Source organism: Canis lupus, chromosome 35 (assembly GCF_048164855.1).
Source record: "Canis lupus baileyi chromosome 35, mCanLup2.hap1, whole genome shotgun sequence".
Taxonomy (NCBI): Eukaryota; Metazoa; Chordata; class Mammalia; order Carnivora; family Canidae; genus Canis; species Canis lupus.
In genome coordinates, this window is record NC_132872.1 from 30958840 (window position 1) to 30984321 (window position 25482).

Consider the following 25482-nt stretch of genomic DNA (forward strand, 5'->3'; position numbering starts at 1 on the left):
ATCAAAGTCTCAGAGAATGGGACATTTGTTACAGACATCTCAAGTGGTACTATTGCAGTACGTGCAGTTGATTCAAGGACCACATTTGGAAAATACTGTATTTGGACAGTATGAGTAAGAAAGAGGTATTAGCCCTCTGCAGCCACAGTGTGAAGTCTACACAGTGCAATGACTAAATTCAATGCATTCAGTCACCTCATGCTGCTGTTCTCTTCTATGATGCCTCATCCCTGACATTTCTATTTACTAATTATTTTTCTTGACGTATATTTTGGTTACATCTATTAAGCTGCGACTTATGCTCATTTTTCTTTCCTTCAAAACTTGGGTGCCTCAGAAAAGAGACCCCTTCAGAAGAATCTAAATCTTTAGGAAGGATCTTTGTGGTACTATGCAAAAAAGACCACCAGTTTTCCTCCCTCCCCTGTATCCATGCCCATTGTAGGACTCTTCCACTCTTGGCCTGAGCTTGGCTATTTGACTTGCCTTAGCCAACAGGACAGTGGGCAAATGTGACACAAGCAGGGACTTGAAAAGTGCTTGCATCCTTGCTGCTGTTGGAATCCTAGGAGCACCATGTGGAATGGCTGAGCTAGCCAACTGTGGGACGAGAGAGGGTGGCCCTGTGACTCCTGTGACTCTGCCTATAGCTCCCAAATACAACGCATGTGAATGAGGCCCTTTAGGTCACCCAGCTCTTTGGAGATCCGTAAGCAAAGTTGTTTTGCATACTTAGGGTAAAACTGCAGTATTGTGGCATTAGACTCATTCATTAATTGAAGTAAATAATTAACATGTTAAGATCATGAAAGTTGCAAGAGATGAGTTATTAAGGTATTTTCAAAAGCCAGAAACATTTTGGCTTCTGGTCGTGCAGTATTTTGACAACCTGCTGTGCTTGTATTTATAATTAAATAATTTATATATTTAAATTAGGTAATTGATCATCCCATTGCAAAATTTCTAAATATCCAACCAGGGAATACGGATGCCTGCAAAGCAAATGACATATATGACAAAGATGCCTACTTGTGCATATCTACATGATAAGTTTATTGCATATTTTATATGAGATGAAACACAGTGGAAAATGAGCATATATGTGGTTAATAAACTACATACATGGTTTTAAATATGTTAAAAAATATAATTGTTAGGATAATTCAAGATAGGGTATTTTCTATAGTATATAAATATTATATACATACACATATCTCAAAACTTTTAAAATTGACTTTAGAGTAAATATTACATCGTTGCCAACACCTAAATTTAATACTGAAAACAATATAACCCCACTGAATACGCCCCTCCATGCCGAGATTATTGTGCTATTACAAATGAGACACTTGGCTTTTAGTTTGCTGAAGCAGTTATATGCAGGTACCTGAGATGCTTCATGTCCAAACAGGGAATTCTTAGGTACTTTGGAAGATTAGTTAATTAGAAAAAAGTGTGGTTTTGCATAAATGTTTGCACATGCATCTGTGTGCATTACCATAGAAGACATTATTCATAATAAGAATATTTATTTTACTGTGCAGCAGCAGGAGGAAATTATATTTTTAGGCATTTGAGAAAAAAGTGGCAAAGTGCTCTGGCTGAGGATACCTGAGTTTACGTATCTATTTCAGTGTACGGATCTTGTACCATAAATGAAACCGTAAATACGGGCGATGGCCTCTCTTCAGCACTTACAGAGAAACTTCACACTCTATAAACATTTCTTACATTGACGAGAGCTTGTCTAGCTCCCAAGACATATGTCAAACCCATACCTTTTTATGCAACACTCTTACCCTAAATCCCATGGAAATACTGAGTATGGACAGTAATAAATCTGTGGAAACAGACTGTAGAACAACTATTACCTCTAGTTTCCAAAGAAAAGTATTACAATAACTTTTCTTTTAAAAATAAATCAATTCCCTCTCTGGTTCCATAAAATTTTAGTTCACACTGGGACATGTGGACACCTGTTTATTTACAAAGCTTTCAGTCATGAAGACAAAGATTTAGAGAGTTGAGACAAGAATAAAATAAACTGGATGGCCTCCTTTTAAATCCAACTGTGACTTTCATCTTTGTCACAAAATAAGCACAACATTTGGCAAGATTGGAAGCCTCAACACCAGGCCAGTCCAAGTTGGCATGGAATCACCTTGACAGGCTCCCAGATCAGCAACAACTCTCAGCTCTGAAAAGGCTCCTTTTGCTAAATTTAACTTTCCCAGTGTAAAATGAATTAGCTGTTCCCGAGGAGAAGAAATGGCTTTAAGATGGAGGAGAGAGGGCATCAGGCTCCGTCAGCGCATCCAGGTATGTGAGTTCCCAAGACTGGTGAGAACAACCTGCACAAGAGAAACACAGTGTAAACACATTAGGATCCGCCTGCAAGTTTGGGAAGATAACTGATTTACTCTGCTTTGCTTTTCCTGTAGGACTGCATCATTTCCACTCTCTTTGGAGGCAATCGGGCCCAACAGAAAAAGTGGGAAAGATGGATAATTATGTTGTGTCTCTATGCAAGCAATCCGATGATGGGTCTCAGGGCTATTTTCAATGTTAGGTTTTATGATTGGAAGGAGCTCCAACTTTCTTCTGCCTAAATTAAATCTTTTCCTAGAATAGAACCCAAAGAAATACACGTAATAAAACAGTTGCAGTTCTGGCAGGGCTGAGTCATGCACACAGCAAGAACTTTGAAGTCAAGGATTATTTCCTCTTTATTTAGGTTCACGATTTGCACAGAGGGCTGTGTCTTTTCCCCTGTCACACAAAACATGTTGGTAAAACCCTGATGAGATGCTATAGCATAAGTGTGGTTATTTTAGGAATCATTTTGGCTCATGTCACTATAGAGTCAACCAGCTGTCAAGCAGCCTAAGAAAGTTACTTAAACTAAAGACTGTCTTAGTAAATTAAATATTGATGAAAAAGAGTCCTTAATCTCCGTCTGCCTCTGGACATACATTTGCTTAATTTCAGCTTAATTTACTTAAATTCTCAGTCCCTTTTTCTTTATTAGATAGTAGAAACAGAGAAGTTTATTATCCTGCCAGAGACAGAATTCTGTGCCACATGATGTAACTTGTTCCCCTTTTTTTGGACAAGTATGGCTCATTATATGCTCCTAGCTTTAATTTCCTTAATCAGTCTGTATGGATGGAAGCTCTCCCAGGCTTCATCTCTGTGTCAGTGCAGCATCAAGCACTGTTTGCTGCGTTGTAAGTGCTGTGGCGTTCTGCAGTGAACGTCTTATGTATTTTGCTGGCTGGTATTTTCTTCTTGTTCATTTTGCTCTTCAGAATGCAATAGGCAGAGAACCTTAGGAAGCATCTGCTCTACGTTGTTCACTTTACCAGTGAGGGAATCAGATCTCTATGATGCACAGAAACATATCCGCACTCACACTGCTCATCAGAAATGTCAAATCAGAAATCAGGGCTACCTGTTCCTGGTTTTGCTTTTTTTCTTTCTGATAAATATGTTCCCCGGGAGCTCCTAGGGCTTTTCCTGGAGTCCCTTTCTATTCTTTTTTTTTTTTTAAAGATTTTTATTTTATTTTATTTATTCATTCATGATAGACAGAGAGAGAGAGAGAAGCAGAGACACAGGCAAAGGGAGAAGCAGGCTCCATGCCAGGATCCGGACATGGGACTCCATCCCGGGACTCCAGGGTCGCGCCCTGAGCCAAAGGCAGGCGCCAAACCACTGAGCCACCCAGGGATCCCCGAGTCCCTTTCTATTCCTACATCAAAAAACAGAGGCCTGTCCTATTTATCACCCCTTGACCGTACATGAAACTTTCTGCTAGAAAGATGAAATGTTAAAAGATGCTAAACACCTACATAGGTATCCCCAGTCTCATTGCCTTGCAGAGTGACTTAGACACGGAATTTTTATTCTTATTTTTACTTTTTTTTTTGCATTTTTATATTTTTCAGTTTTTTAATTGAGAGGACTGCCCCCAAAGAAGAAAAGCAGATAAAAAACAGGAAGCATGGATGTTCAATGTTATAATTTTTAAGGAAACATTTAAGTTCATCTTAAAAGTTCATTTTTAATTTTCTTGGAAAAATTATTTTTCAAAAATTCAATTCATTTTAAAATCAAGAAGAAAAATCTGTTGGAAATACATAATAGAAATAAATATATTCCACTGGAAGTTTTCCTTCTAGAAGGATGTACTTCTCCCAAAGGACTGGGGGTTCCCTCGAGACTATGAAATGGTCTCGTCCTCATGCACATTATCTCCAGTTTTTGTATTCTTATGGGTGAGAAAGACACAAAGTCAACTCTTCATGCATATTGAATCCCAACTTTGTTAGCCTTCATGCCATAAAGTCACTAGATGGCAAGAGCCTCTCTACCTTGAACACTGGAGCCCCCAAAAGGCTTGGACACACAAATGAAGTGTGGGTTCTCGGCAGCGCCCTGTGCACACTCGCCAGCCGACTTTGAAGGCCTCCGGACTTCTGCCAGGGATGGGTGTGGGTAGTCGGCCGGGGCGATGAGGCCGCCGCAGGGTGCGACACGGCCGTGGACAGCCGCCGGACTGAAGTCACGTCAAGGTCTGTACACTATTTCTTTCATCCCTCAAAACCGTATGGGGCGTGCCCTCGAGCATCCTGAGTGTGAAGCCCAAGAACCCAGGAGGCCGATGCTCCGCTGGTCGGAAAAGCCCCTCATGTGGGTTTGGATGGGCTGCGCTGATCTGACCCCACACATTAAACTGCCAGGCGGTGTACACATCTGTGAGTGTACACTGGGGTTTCTGACCCTAATATGCCTTCTTCCTCCTTTTCTCTTTAAGATTTTATTTACTTATGGGGGGGGGGGCAAGAGTGGGGCAGTGGCAGGCAGAGCGAGGGGAGAAGCAGGCCCCCCGCGGAGCCGTGGCGGGACGTGAGGGGGACGCCCAACCGCTGCGCCCCGCCTTCAGAACTGATGCTCAACCCACCTGGAAGACACTGATCCTCGGCCTCGGCCTTGCCCTCAGAGGCCTTGGCTGGACCCTAGCGGGGTCTCCGGAGGGCTTGCGCATCCCGCTGCATCTAGGGTCACTCCTGCAGCATCGCTCCTGGACCGAGCGCAGGGCAGGTGCGCAGGGATAAGAAGTACGAAAAAACTCAACGTAAGATCTAGAGGTAAGAGTATTCCTATTGTTTATGTGTTTCCTTTCGTGTGTCTTTTTATTTCTTGTTTTCTGAATTCTTCATTGTCTAAAAATAAGTGTCTCTTTCTCTCTCGCTCTTTCCTTCCCTCTGCTTCCCGCAGAGGCCACTTCCCGCGGGAGCCAACCGGGTGCGAGCGGCTTCGGCTTCGGCTTCGGCTTGGGCGGAGGCAGCCCGTGGTACCCGGGCCACGTGCCGTGTGTCGCCCAGGGGCCGTTAAACTGGGTAATTGTCTACGCGGAAGGGGTCGGCGCTAACAAGCGGAGCACAGTCTCTGTGTTCGATCCCTAAAGCGACGTGAGCCGTGCGGGGCTGAGGGTCAGCCTGGGAACCGCGCTCACCCACCGCAGCAAACGCGCAGCCCCGGGACCCACTTCGGAGTCAGACCCGCTGCAGTCGCCGCAGGGCGGGTTGGTGGGCGGTGGGCGGGGCCGGGGGCGGGGCGGGGCCGGGCGGTGGGCGGGGCCGGCCCGGGCGGTGGGCGGGGGCCGGGGTGCCCGGGCCTCTGCGCGGTCAGTCCGGCTGAGCGCTCGCACACCGCGTGCCGGGGCTCCGGGATTCCCCCGGGGGCCCCGGCGTGTTCCGGGGCCCAGCCCTCTCGTTGGGGCGACGGGACGAGGACTTGGGGTCCTCGTTCCGAGCCCGCGAGGGCGAGAGGCCACCGAGGAGAGGCAGGCGGACCGCAGGCGGACGGGCGTCGGCGGGCTGTCCGGGGCTGGCCCTCCCGGCCCCGCTGCCTGCTCGGGGCTGCGGGCGGGCCTGGCGGGGTGAGGCCGCGAGGGCGTCGGGAGCTGCCCCCGCCGTGAGCGCGGCCACGAGGTCCAGGACCCGGCTGCTCTCCGCCCTCCGTGAACGTGTCGGCCCCGGCGGGGCCGTGCCCTGGTGCTGCGGCCCGCGTGTCTCAGAAGCCAGACGGTCCGGGTGGCCGAGCTCTGCGACGCCTCATTGAAAAGAAGAGCAGGGATCCCCGGGTGGCGCAGCGGTTTGGCGCCTGCCTTTGGCCCGGGGCGCGATCCTGGAGACCCGGGATCGAATCCCACGTCGGGCTCCCGGTGCATGGAGCCTGCTTCTCCCTCTGCCTGTGTCTCTGCCTCTCTCTCTCTCTCTCTGTGATTATCATAAAAAAAAAAAAAAAAAAAAAAGCAATTGGCTGGTCGACCGTAAAGAGAAGGACGTTTACGGTAATAAAAGAAAGAGGCTGCGATGGCAACGAACCCAAAATGATCATTTCGTAAGTGATGAAAACTGTGTGAATTTAGGTGGCTCTGGCGCCCTGGATGTCACATCTCATACGGTCACAAATTAGGAAAGAAATGAGGAAGAAAAGGGAAAGAAAACATTTGGAAACATAACTAGTGACAGGGACACTCTGCTTTGCCTTGGGACGGGGACTGTTTCAGATTTGAGGTTCTAAGGAAGAAAACTATTTTTGGAATGTAAGCATCCAAGCCCGGGGCCGCGCCGCCTGGGCAGGGGGAAGGCCGCGCTGCAGGCCTCGCGGCGAGGGGAGCAGCCTGGGCGCCCCCCAGATCCCTCAGGGGAAGGAACCACACCACCAAATACCAATCGAAAGGTCTCGAATAATTAGGACAACCTAAGCATCGTGCGGTGACTGATGCGAGGGAAACAGGAGCCTCATGTGCTCTTCAAGCAGAGGCACAAGCAGTTTGACTGCTTTGTTCCAAAGACAAACACGTACTTGGTACAAAGGATTTTTTTTTTTTTTAAGACTTATTTATAAGAGAGATTGAGAGAGAGAGGCAGAGACACAGGAGGAGGGAGAAGCAGGCTCCATGCAGGGAGCCCGACGCGGGACTCAATCCCGGGACTCCAGGATCGCCCTGGGCTAAAGACAGATGCTAAACCACTGAGCCACCCAGGGATCCCCCAAAAGACGTTTTTAAAAGCTAATGAGTACTTTTTTTTTTTTTTCTATTCCTAGGATAGTCGATTTTTTTCTGGATTTCGCTTTTCCCTTCAATGGAACTGATAGGAACCATTTATTCTCTATCCAGAAACTCCGAAATCAAAGAAATAAGAAAGAAGATTTTCTAAGTTTCTTGCTTCAAGTAGAGAAAAGCCACCAGAGAGAGGACATTCTCAGTGTAATTTCCCATGAATATTTTTTATAAGAACATAACTATATTCTTCTTAGTAATTTCTACTTGGGCTTTTGAGTTGGAGTAGCAATAGGCAAATATTCACGTTTTCGTTTAAGAGAACAAAACTTGCCTTTCAAAGTATAGTGTCCAGAAACCCAGACTCTGTATGGGATCCCATACTGATTGCACTGGTTTCTCTCTCTCTGTTCCATGCGGTCGCTTGGGATCCTGAAGCTCCCAACTATGTCTTTTCTATACCTAGAAAAATAATCTAAGTCTGCTAACCAAAGTGGAAAATTAGGTATAACACTTGGCAGGCTTTCCAGCCCCCGCAGGTCGGAGCCTACTGAAGTAGCCCTGCCTGTATGAGACTCTTTAGAACATTTAGCCATTTTCTTTTCCTTTTTAAAGCCGTTGACATTTGTAACATTGAGACACACTACCTATCAGCAATGTAAATGTAAAGAATGAATGCCCATTACGGTATTTCCTGTTAATAATGTACTTCTTTAACCAGATCCCAAAGTTGTAATAGCTTCCTGCAATAAGTGATATCATTTGCATCAAGAATAAAAATCACAGGATCCCTGGGTGGCTCAGTGGTTTGGCGCCTGCCTTCGGCCCAGGGCCTGATCCTGGAGACCCGGGATCGAGTTCCGCATCGGGCTCCCTGTGTGGAGCCTGCTTCTCCCTCTGCCTGTGTCTCTGCCTCTCTCTGTGTCTCTCATGAATAAATAAATAAAATCTTCAGAAAAAAAAATCTACTTTTTCCCTACATTTATAAAATAAATAAAAATTAAATAAAATAGAAAATCACTGAAACTGGCATATTTTTTCTAAACTCAGATTTTGATCTAACACAATGCTTTTGTCAAACAGCACTAAATACATAGCGTTTACAATCACAATGTACTTTACCTCAAGCTTTTGCCGTGAAGCAACAATCAACTGATCACAATGTGAAATTAATTCTGGTTCATCAAAGTCATAGTGGAGGAAATATTGTATTTGCCCATGTAGTTTTCTTGCCTTGAATACTTATAAGCAATTATAACTGAGATCTAAGCTCATTTGACTGATGAAGCATGGCACACAGTGGAGACAGTGCTAAATATCAAGTATATCATTCTTCTTCCTGAGATGCACCATATTTAGAGCAATTTCTTTTTCTCTTTTAAAGCAATACTTGGATTCCCAAATCATTTGAGTTTCCTTTCAGGCCCCAAAAGCCGCGTTGTTTAGTACATGAATAGGGAAACATTGTCAGTACTGTCAAAAAAATCAGTGCCTCATCCTAAATTCATTCAGTTTTCAGGAAGTTTACTCTCCATCCCTATTCCCTCTCATTAAGAGCAATATATTTAACAATGCCCATCTGTGAAAGACAGTCTTCAGTTTTACAATCTTGCTCAAGCCATTAGCTATTAAAATCTATCAGTAACCCTTTTTTTCAGGAGATTTCAAAGAACAAATTTTCTGATATTCCTCTTCAGCTTATTTTCCTTTAGAATCTTCCTCTTGTATAATGTCAAGTATGAATGTAAGAAAATGAAGGAGATAGAACCTTGAGAAAAAGGGGATAATATGAAAGAATGATGTCTCAATCGATGACAAAAAAAAAATCACTGAAAAAAAAAAGAGCAACCAAAAAAATAGATGAGAGTTTTTTAAATTGATAGCATGAAAAAGTCTAAGAGGTAAGGAATTCAGGAGTGGCTAAATCCAGAAGCACAAATACCGTGTCTAGTGTTCATGCTTAACTAGCTCTATGTTTCTCTGTGATACTCTGATTCTAGGCCAGCTCGAAAGCCTACTGTATGAGAGTATCCTTTCAGGCTTGATATATTTACTTCTCTTTTGATCATGGCAACTGAGTCCCTTTCCAGGAGTTGTGCCCAGCTGAAGAGATCCACCTTCTCGAGGACATGGTCTCTCCCTGGAGGCAGCCTACATCCAATGACTCCCAACAGGGAATACAAAGTCCCTGGCTTCTTGCCTGGAGTGACCCTTTCTAAAGAGCCATCGAATTCTAGAGCTCTGGAAGACCAATTGAGGCATTGTGACTCATCTCAACTCAATCCTCCCTCTGCCTGATTCTACTTCCTTTACTCTCTGCTATGGTCTGACTGTTGGTGTCCCCCCCAAATTCACATGCTGAAATCCTAGCTCCTAAGGTGATGGTATTAGCATAAGGCCTTTGGGAGGTGATTAGATCATAGAAATGGAGCCCTCATGAATGGGGTTAGTGGCCTAATGAAAGAGGCCAGAGAAAGCCCTCTTGCTCTCTCGCACTATGTGAGAGCACAGCAAAAAAGATGTCATCTATGAATCAGGAAGCGAGCTGTAGCCTGACACCAAATCTGCAAGACTGGATTTCCCAGTCTCTAGGACTGTGAGAAATTAATTTCTGTTGTTCAGAAGTCACCCGGACTCTGATTGCCTTGTTATACCACACTGAACCAACTGAAGCACTCCCTTTCCTTAGATGACCCGGAAGGTATCCTCCAGGAAACTTCCCTGCTCAAAGTCTGTTTCCCTGGGGCAGCCCCGGTGGCTCAGCAGTTAAGTGCAGCCTTTGGCCCAGGGTGTGACCCTGGAGACCCGGGATCAAGTCCCACATCGGGCTCCCTGCATGGAGCCTGCTTCTCCCTCTGCCTGTGGCTCTGCCTCTCTCTGTCTCTGTGTCTCTCATGAATAAATAAATAAAATCCTTAAAAAAAAAAAAAAAAAAGTCTGTTTCCCAGGTAACCCAACCTGGGACACAGTTCCAGAGTTTTGTCCTCCTAACTCCAACTTCAGCAGAAAGGTAGCTTTGCTTCCGTATTCAAATAAAGCCAAGGAAGTGGTGCCCGTTATCCTGGCCCATTGGAAGGCCAGTCACTTCGGACGGCAGAATGACAGGACCAACCAAACCATGTGTTCTCTTCTCAAGCTGCCGCCCGCGGAGGATGGTTAGACAACCCCACCCAAAAGTATGAACTGAGAGTGAGAGAAGGATAATTCCCCAGAAGAAAATTGATGTTACTCACCAGAAGATGAAATGGTGTGGAAGGAAACAAGCATAAAACACAACATCCATACACGACTAACAAGGTGTACATTTATTTTTAATAATTCTAATTTAAACATATTTTGTTATTTTACTCTTACATTAAAATAATGAAATAAAAGATAACAATAGCTAACAATTGAGTCTTTACCAAGTGCTAGCTACTCTGCTATATACTTCTATATACTTTTGATTTATTGACACATTTTTTTAAAGATTTTATTTATTCATTCATGACAGACACACACACACACAGAGAGAGAGAGAGAGAGAGAGAGGCAGAGACCCAGGCAGAGGGAGAAGTAGGCTCCCTGCATGGAGCCCAATGCAAGACTCGATCCCACGGACCTGGGACCACACCCTGGGCCGAAAGCAGGCGCTAAAGCTCTGAGCCACTCAGGTGTCCCAACACATTTTATTTTAACAATGATTCTACCAGCTGGAGACTAAAATTCCCACTTTATAGATAAGTAAACTGAGGCTTAGTGAGGTTAAATTGCCAGAATTACATAATTTAATATTCTTTCACTACTCCTTACTTGTCTCTATTACTAAATTTAGTTCTACAACTAAATTAAATTTCTTCATAAACATGCATGGGGTTCTGTGGTGGTTTATATTATCTTTACCTGAATCACCTTATCTCCTTGTCTGACATATTTTATAGAAGCTTTACATAATATTTCCATCCCACTGAACTCAAATGTACATGTGATTTGGGCAGTGAAATTTGGAGCGTCACTCCTGGGAAGGAACTTGACATCTAGCACATGGCTTGCTATGTAATTTTTATCTATTTGCCACAATACCACCAACCAATATCCAAGAGAGAGGCTGTTCCATCAGCCCATGTTTCAGGATGAAGATGCCGTCTAGCAGAGCCAGAAAGAGATATTTGGTATTATTAAGAAACAAACATTTATTCATAGTTTTGGAATCAAAGAGACAGTAATAAATATTGTGCGTTTTCTGGAAAGACCCCTCTGTATAACTTCCTTGTGAACTCCTGGGAATAGGTAAGATTGGTGAGATATTGGAAAATATGATCCAGAACAGGCAGTTGTCCAATTTCTCAAAAGGTAAATTCATATAAGTATATGATAATGAATCTGACATAATTAAAAGGTCTTACTAACACTTAGAAAAGTAACATTAGCGTTATGAACTACAGTAGACTCTTTAAGAACACATGGCTCTAAAATAAATTTATTCTGTTTTTTTCATGTTATTGGACTGACTGATCAAGGTAACACGATGCATGTACTATATTTGAATTTTGCATCAATATTATACAAAAACATGGATGCCCTTTATCTAAGTGTAAATAATTTTAATATCTGTTTTCATCCTGTAAAACAGATACTGCCCTTGTTATAGATGAGCACACCGAACCTCAGAGAAATCAAATAAATTTCCCAATTTCACACAGTGGATGATTTGGTTTGAAACCAAGACAGACAAGATGGAAAATAAATGCTTGCTTAATATAGTGTAGGTAAGTAAATTCATAGATGACAGAAAACTTTACCCTTAAAGTGTCAAGTAAGCTGAACTAAGATTTATTTGGTCTGAGAACATAGTCTTTTTAGCAAAGCAAAAAATAACAAAATTTCTTTTCAATGTATATTCTGTTTTGTGACATGATTTAGAAATAGAAATTGTATATTCTCTACATGTGTTACCATATCTGTATTGTATAGAAAATATGACTAATCTCTCCCTCCAAACACATAGAATATCGTTTTTTTTTTTTTTAAAAAGCTAAATATACCAGAATTACATGGACTCTTCTGCACTAATTAACAAGGTCATGTAGATCATTTGTTGTCCCTGATAGAGAGGAGAATTTCTGGATTTCTCTGAAACTTACTCCTTGTCAGGTGACAGAAAGTGACATACTTTTTAAGCAGTCTTTCTTCACAAATCCCCCATGTGTGTCAGAGAATCTGTTATTCTGCTGATACCTTAGAAGTAGAAGGTGTCTGGTTTCTCTTTTTCTTCACTTCTTTTCACTCCATCAGATTAAATATCCCTTAGCTTGTCAATACTTTTTTGACAATATCCTTCAAATTTGACCATTCCTCTCTACATATATTACAGAGTCCCTACTTATTCCAGAAGAAGCAAACTAGCTGGAGAAAACAACTCAAATATCTCTGTAGCTTAACAACATAGAAGTTTATTTCTTGGTCATATCATTGTCTAATAAAGATTGGGTGTCTCTTCTGGAAAGTTTTCCTTTAGGGGTAAATATGAGGAATGAGGTTTATATAATGTATGTCTCTTTTATCTAGATATCTTCAAAAACTGCCATATGGATGGGACAGAGAAAAAGTAGATAACCAATAAGACATTTTATGATTAAGGCTAAAAATGATGTCTTCACTTATGCCAAATAGTCCACTGCTCAGAAATCTGTCAAAAAAGTCCAAAAATAATTGATAGTTGGCCTGGGAAATTACAGCTGATGATGACATTACCTTGGCCTCACTACCCCTAGAAATATTTACTGCTTCCAGCATTACTATGGTGCTATTCTTGTTGGTTTTATTTTTTAATTGACCACCCATCCTTATAGAGATATTTCATAGTAATTTATTTCCTCATTCAAACATGTCATCTGGTTATCTATTATCTGTTTATGGAGTATATGCAATAAAGCATATTTGTTGACTTTAACTGTTATACCCAATTATAGACAATTGAACTTAATGCATATCTATATTACTTCATTACTTAACTGCCATTATAAATATAAATATATGCAATACATAAGGGAAGTAGTTGAAAGTATGTATAATTTTTTAGAAGAGGTGGTAAAAATACTTAGAATTGTTTCAGGAACAAGTGTGCCCATATTTGAGTCAGTATTCAGAGAGATCAATATTAAAATCATCCAAAGTACCACAAGTGCTTGTTTTGGATTTTCTGAATATTTTCATACCAAGGAAAGACTTATGCAAATAGACTGAGTAGGATGCTGCCTGCACAGTTTGATTTAAGATGTGAATGACTCCTCTATCTACCAAATTATCCTTCTATCTAAAATGACTAATTCTCACCACTGAAGTCTTTGTATTGAAATAAGATTTTGTTTTCCAAAATAATCTTTTTTCTTTGGAAAGTTTTGTGCTGGAATTCATTACCATTCAAGTTTAAATTAGCGTGATACCTAAGAACCTCGCCCAGAGGTGTGCGGGGAGGGGATGTGAAAAGTACAGAGAACTGAAGGGACGTCCAGGAATGGGGCCATCCTGTGAGACTCCAGACATTCTGGCCGTAGAGCATCACACTTGGTTTAGGGGAACAGAAAGTGAAGATGTGAATGCAAAGAGACGTTTCACTTAATTCAAAGTTTTTTGATGCACCTGAGATTGGTGATGTGTGTGTTAAATGAATGGTGCATTGATATTTTCCTTTATTTTGCACGAAGATTTTCATTTTCCTAGAAAAAGATGTGCATACAACACCCACGCAGCAAGAATGCCAGCTGTTAGGGTGCCGGCCTGGCTTTCTGAGAAAAGGGAGGTCGCGACAAGGATCCCAGTGCAGGGGTCAGGTCCCCAGTGCAGGGGTCAGGTCCCCAGTGCAACGGTCAGGTCCCCAGTGCAGCGGTCGGGTTCCCAGTGCAGGGGTCGGGTCCCGATCTGCTGACTCCGTCTCCGTTAAGTCTCTCACTGGGTCAAAGCCGGCTGCTTCGCTGAGTCGTGGCATTGCCAGGGGGGCTGGGGGCTGTGACGTGTCCGGCATCGCAACCACAGCCCCTGCAGCTGCCACCAACCCCCTCAGCGGCCGCCGGGGAGGACGTGCCCGTCCTGGCTTGGGAAGGTGACGAAAAGGGTGAGCTGGGAAAATAAGGTGACTGTGTGGCAGCCACGGCTTTTCAACCCAAGGAAGAGTGGGGTTGGTAGCTGGGGCCACGCAGGGCAAAAAACTGTTGGGCAACAATCTTGGGTGGATTTCTTCCATTTCTCCCCCCTTTTGGCCTTTGGAGCAAAGGCGCGTTGACTCATAAGCATGCCTTGGAAGCTAAGGTCTCCCTGAGGGCAGGGACTCCAGGGTATTCCAAGGTGGTAAGTTGCCTCCCCCCCACCCCCCTCCCCCCAGGGATATTTCATTACCTTCCAAGGTAAGGAGTAATCCATTATTTTGGAGGGGAGGATGGGCGGATATGCCAGCAGACATCTAAGAGCATCCTCTATTCTAATTGTGGAGCTGTGGTTTTCTTGTCCTTATTGTTTTGCTTTTTTGTCTGAGGTGCAACCTCTTGCATGTGCCCTTAAAGCACCTGGCCCTCCTTGAATTGCCCTGTGGGAATGGGGGCAGGAGGAACTGATGCAAGTATTGCGCTGGCTGCAGCTTTTCTGCTGTGAATAATAAACTGTCTGTGTCTTTGACCTAGAACATGTGCATATGAACCTATAACAGGCTTGCTTATTAGTTTGCAATCAGAGTAAAATCTTAGACCCTTAACAGTTCCTAACTCAACAAGAACAAGGGAAGCAACAAAAGCCTTAGGGAATCAGGGCTGATGTATAAACCCAGACCAATACAATTTATGATGCTATATTAAGAAATAGCACACTATAATTAATTTTTAAAAAAATAATTGACTTTACACACTAACTTGATAATTTTTATAATCATTTTGTATTCATTTGGGTCTTTCCTCCGTGATTCCATCTTCTGTTATTTCCTTATCTTTCCTTTTTAGCAAATATTTACTTTCTAAAAATTTTTCAAGTTTTTATTTAAATCTAGTTAGTTAACATATAACATTAGTTTCAGGCATAGAGTCCAGTGATTCATCACTTACCCACAACACCCAGTGCTCGTCACAGGGGCCCTCCTTAATGCCCATCCCCCATATAGCCATCCTCCTACCACTTCCCCTCCAGCACCCTCCATTTGTCGTCTATTCTTAAGAGTCTGTTTTCTGGTTTTCCTCTCTTTTTTCCCCCCATGTACATCTGTTTTGTTTCTTAAATTTAAACGAATATTTGCTTTACAGATCCATGCTCTGCCTTGTAAACCACAAAAAAAAAAAAAAAAAAAAAAACCTGGAACACAAAAGAGACCAACAGGTACTAGTGCATAGAACGTGGTGGCATCATTCTCTTTGTTCTAGGTAAGAATCATTTGATTCTTAAGACTCCCATAGTAGAATCATTATTATCTACATTTTAAAGAAGGAGAAAAAAGAGCATAATAGGATTTAAGCAAATTGTTCAAGGTCACACAGCCAATGAAGGATAATGCCTTAATTTGAAACAAGACTGCTTAGATTTAAATCTTTACACTTAAAAGTTTTAATTCTGTCACATTATCTTAAAATTTAAGGGGAGCTAATGAGGTATTTCTACAAATATTTCTAATACATCTAAACATGCAAAAGGTTATTCTGGGAGGTTCTGAAGTCTCTGAATTGACACCTCTTCTCATTCTTAACACTCTCCACAGGCTTCTCATCAACACATTCAACTTCATTTGTCATCCATCAGCCACGGACTTCCCCACGTGTACATTCAGTCCAAAACTCTCTTCTAAACCTAAGTACGTGATCAGTTTAAAGCCCTATGAATAGCTCAAAAGGTAAAATCCAAAATCTTAAAAAAAAAACTCTAACATTGTAAAAAGTCTTGTACTTCCCTACCTGTTCTAGATTCTTCTCACAATTTTCTTACCCTCACTTTTCGAAATCTCATGGGTTTCTAAACCGTGTTGTGTTGCCTTCTAATATAGGTCACCGTGCCAGGAAATCAGTTCACTCTGCCTCCATCATCCACCACTATCACCACACACACCTTCAGATGGTTCACTCCTCTTCAGACCTGAATTTTAACATCATGCTGTTGTAGGTTCTCCCCCAATCCACCCAAGATGAGATCAGATCTCATTGTCATGCAGCATAGTGGTATCAGTAATTTTTTTAGTAGTACAAGCTATTTGTAACTGTGCATAATTGTTTCATAATTGTCATACTGGAATGCAAGCTCATGAGAATTGAGACTTTATCTTGTTTTTATTGTTCTTGTATCCCTTATACTTATTACAGGCTAGACACAGGCATTAGTACTTGAATGAATGAATGAATAAATGAATGTGGAAGTGATTAAGACAGAGAAAGAATGATACAAAACGCAGTAAGATTTCAAAGGTGAAAGAGATTCACTCACTCCTAACTTCACTGCTTAGAGAAAGTTTTATGGAAAATATGACAACTGAAATGTATCTTTAAAAGATGTTGGGGATTTTGACAGAGATGGGTGAAGTATGTTACAGTTTGATCAAAATGGTTTAGCAAGAACTAAAAGTACTGCATTAAAGTAGTGAAAGATAAGTGTAGGAGTTATACACCATGTATTCTACTCCCTTTAAAGTCATACTGAAAAGCCTACCTCAGGAAGAGAAGAAATCATAACTCTGTGGTCTAGCAATTGAGTTGAAGATGACAATCACTAAATTAAGATTAACGTAGCTGCTAGTAATTTAGAAATAGTTCTTTATCAATTGATATTCAGTTACTAAACAATCATGAACAAGAAAACATAAAATATATGAGTTGAAATGGATTCATAGATCATCTAGCACCTGGACAGACGAAGATGAGGTCTAGCTTGATGAAGCGACATGCACAAATTCACAAAATGGGTGAGTGATAAAGTTGAGAACTCCGATCTCTCCATTGCCAGCTAAGTACATAGGGCAAAAAAAGGCCCCGCAAGAAAAACACTTGCCAGGCATAAGTTCATATCATACTTAGCAATACTCATCAATATAAAGAACTGCCTGCTGCTACACACAAGTAAGTAATAAATCTCAAAACCTTATGTTGAACAAATGAGCCCAGATACAAAAGCATATATTCTGTATGCTTCCCTTATAAGAAGTTCTAAAACATCAAAAACACATCTGTGATGATGAAAATGAAAATAGTGTATAGAGTTAGGCAAGGGGGGGTTAATGGAGAAAGAAACTCAAGAAATATCTGGGGTAATGAGGCATTACATATCTTGATTGGAGTAGGGGTTAAGTGGGTTTACACATTTATCAAAATGTGTAGTAATGAAGCATTGAAACTCGTGTTTTGTAAGGAATGTAAATTATACCTCGATAAGGGGAACTTGGGTGGCCCAGTTGGTTAATAAACTCTTGATTTCTGCTCAGGTCATGATGCCAGGGGCGTGAGATCGAGCCCCATATCAAGCCTGCCTCAGGCTACAGACTGGGCATGGAGCCTGCTTAACATTCTCTCTCAAAATAAAATAAAATAAAATAAAATAAAAAAATAAAATAAAATAAAAGATTCTCTCTCTCCTTCTGCCTCCGCCCTCCCTCCTCCCCTTCAAATAAATAAATCAATAAACTTCAATAAACATCCTATTGCCATAATCATATAATACACTAATTTTATTTAAAGAAAGGCTAAAAGAAAAATAAACTGACTGCCTGACTGTGATAAGCATGGCCAAATATTCAGAGAGATGATAGATAATAGATACATAGATAGATAGATAATAGATGATGGATGGATGAATGGATGGATAGATAGACAGACAGATGTGTAGTTACAGATGCAGGCATAGATATAATAATCATTTCTGTACTTCTCATTTGTACTATGACTTAATACAAGCCCTGATCCATTTTGATAAGTAGGTTATCTACTAAATTATAAAAAGGGGTAAATTATAAAAAGGGGTAAGAAAACTAGGATTTATTTTGTATTCCTGTTTGGACCTACTCTTTTCCTTTGATAGTTTTTCGATTCTGTGATAAAAGGCCAAATAAAACAGAATTTTCCTTTGTACTACCATGCCTGATAGGAGTCTTAATTTTTTATTCCATTGAAAAGGTTCTCATCAAAACCCCCATGTACATTTCTAGACTTCTCTGAAAATCTCCTTTCACTTCAAATATGCTGTTGGGCATATTCCTTCCCTTATTCTATCAACTCTACTCACCAGCCTCTAAAAGCATAATCGAGATAGAGGAGATATAACAAGAAAAGAGACAGGCATCTCTTCACCATTTGTGAGCATAATGAACCCCTCCGTCTGATTGTATTATAATTGCGACCCCTCTGGCACTGGTCTTTGGATCTGCCCCCAGTTATGCCAACCTCAATTTCTGGGCACATTGATGCATAATCTCAGCCGGCAAATCTCTACTTTCCAGGCCTGTTTATTGTAATATCGATGAGGTTTTCCTTTTACAGCTCCCTCTCTCCAGAGGTAAACAAATTTGGTTAAAAACAAAAGAGACTATTAATTAGCATCTTTCTAAAAAGGAAGACTGTTTTGTGCTGGTTTTTAATTCCCTCATGTATACACCATTCTTTCTCTCGCTGCCTCTGTTTTTATACAACTCATGCCTGCTTACACAGATGATAACAAAAGATAATTATCCTCTGTTTGTATTTTTAAAATTCATTTTGACATTTAAGAAGATATTCATAGATCTTGGAAACTAGCCCTTTATCTGATAGGTCATTTGCAAATATCTTCTCCCATTCTGTAGGTTGTCTTTTAGTTTTGTTGACTGTATTCTTTGCTGTGCAGAAGCTTCTTATCTTGATGAAGTCCCAATAGTTCATTTTTGCTTTTGTTTCTTTTGCCTTGTGGATGTATCTTGCAAGAAGTTACTGTGGCTGAGTTACTGTTGCCTGTGTTCTCCTCTAGGATTTTGATGGAATCTTGTCTCACATTTAGATCTTTCAACCATTTTGAGTTTATCTTTGTGTCTGGTGCAAGAGAGTGGTCTAGTTTCAATGTGGATGGAACTGGAGGGTATTATGCTGAGTGAAGTAAGTCAATCGGAGAAGGACAAACATTGTATGTTCTCATTCATTTGGGGAATATAAATAATAGTGAAAGGGAATATAAGGGAAGGGAGAAGAAATGTGTGGGAAATATCAGAAAGGGAAACAGAACATTAAGACTCCTAACTCTGGGAAACGAACTAGGGGTGGTGGAAGGGGAGGAGGGCGGGGGGTGGGGGTGACTGGGTGACGGGCACTGAGGGGGGCACTTGACGGGATGAGCACTGGGTGTTATTCTGTATGTTGGTAAATTGAACACCAATAAAAAATAAATTTATTATAAAAGAAAGAAGATATTCAGTTGGTTGAGCATAGTTCTTTCCTTTACCAGACTCAGCATTAGAAATGGTATTTATCAGTTACTAAATCACAGACATTCAGTATATACATTTAACTACAAAAACGGATGCACTGAGGCAGATTGATCACAAAGACATCTCCAACTCTCCAACTCAGTGAAATGATAGAGCACTCTCACCTGAAAAAAAGAACGGTTTTCTCTGTCTCTTTTTTTTAAAAGATTTATTTATTTATTTGAGAAAGAGAGAGAGTAAGCAAACACAGGGAGGGGCAAAGAAAGAAACGTTAGCAGACTCCTCACTGAGCTGGGATCCCAATACAGGGTTCCATCCTAAGATCCTCGGGTCATGACCTGAGCCAAAATCAAGAATCAGCCACTTAACTGACTGCACCACCCAAAGGCCCCTCATTTTCCTCTCCTATGTGGGAGGAAAGATAATTTGCCTTTCCTATTTGTTTAAATGAAATAGCAAGTCTGGTCTGTATGGTTTCCTCCCTGGATCTTTAAAAGAATTTCCCAAAGGCAACAATTAAAGAACAAATTTATGTAAATACAATAACTATTTGACAGAGAATCCTGTTTATTTTAATGTCCTTGATTTGGTTTGCTACTCTATAGATCTAATCATTTGGAGAGATTTCAGTTGTCCAGATCAGTAATTGAATTGTAGAGTGCTTTCCAAGTTGCAGAAAAAAAATGCACATCATTTGCTTCTCCCAAGTAAAGTTAATTAATATTTTCTTATTCTTAGCTTCAGTTAATTCATCTAAAAGTGAAGAGAATTCCAAAGTTCAATAAGGAAATTGCTCCTTGATACCAATAAAGGAATTGCTTACTACTTTTTCTACCCATTTTGAGCTGATATATATACAGTCCTTACTTATTCAGGTGGACCTAGGAGGAAATTACCTGCAATCACATAAGGAAGCACAGGTTTCTAACTTGATACACAATTATAATCTGTAGTTTTCTTTTTTCAATGAAAAGCACTGGACAATTAATTTGGGTGGGCTTAAATGTGCAATAATTCATTGCTCATTTTAATCCACCTTGGGGGCTAATTTGGAAAATAGACCACATTAACCTACCACTCAGAGATAATTGCTGAATGTCTTCCAAGAGTTAGAAATTATCCCATTATGTACATTTCTCTTTTCTTATTTCCATTTGAGTCAATGAAAGGTAAAATGTTAAGTAGGGTGAACTAATTATTCCAGGAGAACATTTAAAAAGATGTTTCTCTGCATTTAGTCGAGTGTTCTGCACATAATACAGTAACAGACTGCTACTTATGCCTTTGATTATTATGATCATGTTGAATGGCAAGGTATTTGTAAAACATTTCTGGAAAAGATTGGCTTAAAGAAAGGTATAGGTAAAAATAAATCATGATTCAAAGGTTATCCTGCTAGTAAACTACTACGTGATACCTGTTTATTCAAAAGTGTAAATTGTTTCTTTTTTCCTAAACCTTCAGCGATTCCTGTGACAATAAAATATATTCATCAGTCTTTTGCCTTCTCTAGTTAATGTTTCATGCCTTTATCACATCGGAATATTTAAAGTTAACATAGCTCTCAATACACATTGAAACAAGAAGTTTTTCACAGTTATTTATATCTTCCCAATAGCTTCCTGGTTTTGCTTTTTAAAACAAACAAGTTTATGAGCATAAAAAGGGCCACAGACCCCAGGGAACCAACCGTACAAACAATTAACTTTCTCATTAACAAGTTTCACAAAGCTTGTAAGTTAAAAAACAACAGTAATAACAAATCCTTATTTCTGAAATGTTAAATCATACTGTGTTGCCTGTCATTTCAAGTTATAACCTGTCCCAAATTCACAGACTCTCAGGCATGCCCTGAAAACTGAAAATAAAAACTAAAAGCCTTCAGAATGGAAATCAGATTTCAGATGTCTAACCAATTAGTATAAAACCTAAAATATAAGAAAAATAGATTATATTATGAGAAATTTTTCTCGACCCAGTTATTTTAGAATCTCCAAATCGAAGGAAAATACCATAGAAATAAATACTTGTCTCTAACCTTTGCCTTAAATGCATCTTAGGGTAGTTATCAGATTTAAAACATAGATGTGAAGTAGGAAGGAGACAAGTCTAAGCAGTTGGGTGCTGAGTCGATGCACAGAATGAGGGTAGGAGTGCTGGATCCAGAATCTGAAGTCCAGGATAAATTTGATTTGCAAGTATTGACATGATTGCAGGAAAAATCTAGAGGGAATCATAGGCAGCAAAAGAAATGCAAGTCATCTCATATGGTTACAACTTGAAAAGAAAAACCATGTAAGCAGAAATATCTAGGAAAAGACCCTCAAGTTTCTTAGTAAATGGACCTGCTTGAAATTAAAAGAACAACTAATGTTTAATTTTAAATTTAAATTGATTACTTTCTATGTAACAAACTAGGAATGACAATGAATAAATTAGAGTTTCTGTCCTAAAAATATCTCACGATCTAGCTGATACTAATATCTGCATGCTTCCTTAAAATTCAGTGTAGGGGTTTAGTTCTGCTGGTTCTTGTGAAGGCTGACCAGATTAGTTAGAAGTCATCACCTTACTGAAGACAATGAAGAAACTTGACATTGGAGAGCTTGGGTGACTCAGTTGGTTAATCATTCAGATACATGATTTCGGCTCAGGTCATGATCTCAGGGTCCTGAGATAGAGCCTGGGGTTGGGCTCTATGCTACATTCAGAGTCTACGTAAGATTCTCTCTCTCCCTCTCCCTCTGTCCCACCCCCCTGCTTGTGTGCTGTTTTTTTTTTTCTCTCTCTCTCTTAAAAAACAAAAAACAAAAAAAAACTTGACATTTAAAGAAAAGGATATGAAAAAAAATGTACCTGGAGACCTAAAAAGACAAGAGAAAATAATAAGGCCGGGGGTCATAAGAACATAGAAATCAGAGATGTGAACCTAGCATTTGGGGCTAGTTTTCCCTTAAAATGTCTTTGAATTTCAGGAAAAAAAAGTATTTAAGAAATTGGCAAGTTCAGAGTTCAAAAACAAAAGAATAATAACTTCCTGCTTTGGGATTGGACTGTAAAAGACCTACATTCTCAAAGTGAACTAAGGAAGAAAGGCCCTGTGGAAAGGTAGCTCAGCTTCAGGTCATTACTTTAGACCTTAAATTCTTTCTCTATTTAAAAATTGCCAAGAGAAATATTGAATGTAAATCAGTTATTTAAGAAAAAAGAGTTGTCAGACACAATCTTTGGCTACTCTTGAGATATTCCAAGGAGGTGAATGATATGATTAGAGATTTTAGCAGAAAATTGGAAATTATATAAGTAAAAAAAATAGAAATCAGAACTGAAAAAATATAATAAACAGGCAAAGCTGAAGAGAAAATTAGTAAGCTGAAATATGCAAAGAAAGAAAAGGTCCAGAATGAAACAAAGAAATAAAAGGGAAAATACAAAACAGAGAATCAGAGACACAGAAAATAGAGGAAAAAAATCTATATGGAAACAGAATCTCCATGTGGATGGAACCAGAGTGTGTTCTGCTAAGTGAAATGAGTCAGTCAGAGAAAGACAAGTACCACATGGTCTTACTCACATGTGGAATTTAAGAAACAAAATAGATGAACAAAGAGGAGCAGGCGAAAAAATAAAATAAGATAAAGACAGAGGGAGGCAAACCATAAGAGACTCAACAACAGGGAACAAACTGAGGGTTACTGGAGGCGAGGGCGGTCGGGGGATGGGGTAACTGGGTGATGAGCACTGAGTGTGATATGCAACTGATGAATTACTGAATTCTACCTCTGAAACCAATACTCCACTATATGTTAACTAACTGGAATTTATTTTTTTTAATTTTTATTTATTTATGATAGTCACAGAGAGAGAGAGAGAGGCAGAGACACAGGCAGAGGGAGAAGCAGGCTCCATGCATCGGGAGCCTGACGTGGGACTCGATCCTGGGTCTCCAGGATCGCGCCCTGGGCCAAAGGCAGACGCCAAACCGCTGTGCCACGCAGGGATCCCACCTAACTGGAATTTAAATAAAAATTTGGATGGATAAAGAAAAGGCCACACACATACACACACACACACACACACACACACACGCACACACGATAGATATTACTCAGCCATCCAAAAGATATCTTGCCATTTGCAATGACGTAGATGCAGATAGAGTGTATTATGTTGAGTGAAATAAATCAATAATAAATGAAATAAGTGAAAATAAGAAATAAGTGAAATAAATATCATATGATTTCAAAATATGGAACTTAAGAAACAAAACAGATGAACATGTGGGAAGGGGGAAAAAGAGAGAGGGAAGCAACCATCAGAGACTCTCAGTGATAGAGAAGAAACTGAGGGTTGATATATATATGGGTGATGGGCATTAAGGAGGGCACTTGTGATGAGCGCTGGGTATGATATGTGAGTGATGAGTCACAAAATTCTACTCCTGAAGCCAATATTACACTATATGTCAACTAACTAGAATTTAAATAAAAACTTGAAAGGAAAAATAAAACTTGGACAAGGGTTATTACCGACTATACTCATGTTTCATTTTTATTCCATTAGTTTTTATCTTCTATCTCTCTACATATCACAATTTTATTTTTGTTGATTTTCCTTACCAATATATTATTACTGTCTTCTACAGCATCCCTCATCTAAATCCCCCAGCATTCTCCATGATCATCATCTTCAAAGAACTGTAGCCAAAGACCACTATTATTTCTCCACTTGTTGACCTTTTGTTTTTCAGTATATGTCCTTCCCACCCTGCTAAAAGGTTTTTCTTCAGAAAAGTCCTTTCTTTCTTCAGAAGTCTTCATTGACCTACATATTTTCTTTCAGTTGTCTCCTAGTGAATAAATTCACAGCATTTGTCATCGTGGATCATTCCAAAGACGGAATTCCACCATTCTGCTAGATCTTTGTTGGATATCCTAACATTAAACTATCCCATCTATCTTGCAATTTCTTAACATCTCTTCCTTTACTCATACGTATGCCTCTTTCCCCTCCATCTTTCTATTATGCTAATTTCTAAGAATCGGTCCACAGCTATTTTTTTATGTGCACTTTCTGTCTCTGGAGTCTTGCTTGGCTAACTCTGTGATTTCAACTACCATCTCCAAATCAATGACTTCCATCTCTTTCCTGAAAAACAGCTGAATTTCTAACTGTACATTATTTCCACTTTGAATTCAGTAAGTCTGAAATTAAAGTCTGTCACCATCTTTTTCACAGTTCCCAAGAGTCTTAACGCACTTTTTTCCCATCTCTATAACTAAAAATTGCTGAATTATTCTTGTTTCTTTCCTCTCTATTGTCTCTAATTATATACATATCATAATATATATAAAAACTGCATATATATGTGTACATATGCAAGTACATACATAATATATATTATACATAGGGTTTTTGTGCATGGAGTTCTTCTTTCTAACCCCCTCTTCACCATCCTAGTGAAAATAATCATTCTTACTTGAGGCCATAATTAGTATTTTTGAAATATTTTCACTCTCACTCACTTCCAGGTACATGGTAAGAGTGTCCTTCCCTGTGTTCTCTGAAGTTAGGCCATGAAATGTGACTTCCTCTGGTCAGTTCAGTGTGAAGAGAAGTGTTACATGCAAATTCTGGATGAAATCTCTAATGGCCACTGCAGGTCTTACTTTGCCCACATCCTTTCCCACTGCAACGACAATGGAGAGCATTTTATAAATCATCCACCATTACCCTGGATCCATGAGCAACAAGGAGGATTGCCTGCTGGTATGTGTTGGGTAAGTTGTGTGAGAAACATTTAAAGACTCTGAAAACCAGGATTTTGTTTTGTTTTTCAAATAAACTTTTAATCAAAAGACTTTTTACCTAAACTTTGTTTTCTATATGAAATTTTTCTCATGAAAAATACATATAGTATAAAGATTAAAGGAACTCTACACTCAGCATAGTGTAAAGTATAGAGTTGTCCAATCACTATTTTGTATACCTGAAATATAACACCATATGTCAACTATAC

General features: G+C 40.1%; 3 long non-coding RNA genes across 4 annotated transcripts; 2 read left to right on the plus strand and 1 right to left on the minus strand.

The window, feature by feature from the left end:
• Positions 1 to 1126: 1126 nt before the first annotated feature.
• On the minus strand, positions 1127 to 9728 carry LOC140624790 (uncharacterized). Its single transcript, XR_012024236.1, has 2 exons — positions 8198 to 9728; positions 1127 to 2351 (listed from the first exon to the last, which is right to left on the minus strand). It is a non-coding gene; the product is annotated as an uncharacterized lncRNA (long non-coding RNA).
• LOC140624791 (uncharacterized) lies at positions 9374 to 11817 on the plus strand. Its single transcript, XR_012024237.1, has 3 exons — positions 9374 to 9453; positions 10212 to 10372; positions 11688 to 11817. It is a non-coding gene; the product is annotated as an uncharacterized lncRNA (long non-coding RNA).
• Positions 11818 to 15208: 3391 nt separating this feature from the next.
• LOC140624789 (uncharacterized) lies at positions 15209 to 17576 on the plus strand. Of its 2 annotated transcripts, none has more exons than XR_012024234.1 (3): positions 15209 to 15456; positions 15789 to 15920; positions 16071 to 17576. It is a non-coding gene; the product is annotated as an uncharacterized lncRNA (long non-coding RNA). The 2 variants fall into 2 exon arrangements; XR_012024235.1 differs by having other exon boundaries at positions 15211 to 15456; positions 15789 to 15881.
• The last annotated feature ends 7906 nt before the right edge of the window (positions 17577 to 25482 follow it).